Here is a 295-nt window from a genome sequence, read left to right as displayed (position 1 = left end):
ATATATATATATATATATATATATATATATAATATATTTATAATATATAAATCTATATAAACAATGCATGCATGCAGCCAGCACGTATGCTGGCTGGGGCTGGCTTCTCGACTGTCTCTGCTGCTCGTTGCTGCTTTTCTTTTCTCTATGCAGCTGCTGCAGTTGCAGCTGCAACGGCTGCTGCTGCTGCAGCAGCAGCAGCAGCAGCCCGCTGCAGCAGCAGCAGCAGCAGCAGCAGCCGAAGCAGAGTCAGAGATCCCAATACCCCGGAGGGGTAGAGGTGGGGGCGACGAAA

General features: G+C 48.5%; 1 protein-coding gene across 1 annotated transcript in view; it reads right to left on the bottom strand.

Annotated features, from left to right (window-relative positions):
- The window catches only part of EMH_0052140 (uncharacterized protein), a gene marked incomplete at both ends in the record, with an annotated part of 4,867 nt that overhangs the window by 1,156 nt on the left and 3,416 nt on the right, over window positions 1–295 (bottom strand). The window lies entirely within an intron of this gene.

The sequence above is a fragment of the Eimeria mitis genome, genomic scaffold (assembly GCF_000499745.2).
Source record: "Eimeria mitis Houghton genomic scaffold, Emh_scaff2326, whole genome shotgun sequence".
Lineage (NCBI taxonomy): Eukaryota > Apicomplexa > Conoidasida > Eucoccidiorida > Eimeriidae > Eimeria > Eimeria mitis.
This window is presented reverse-complemented; position numbering and strand designations above follow the sequence as displayed.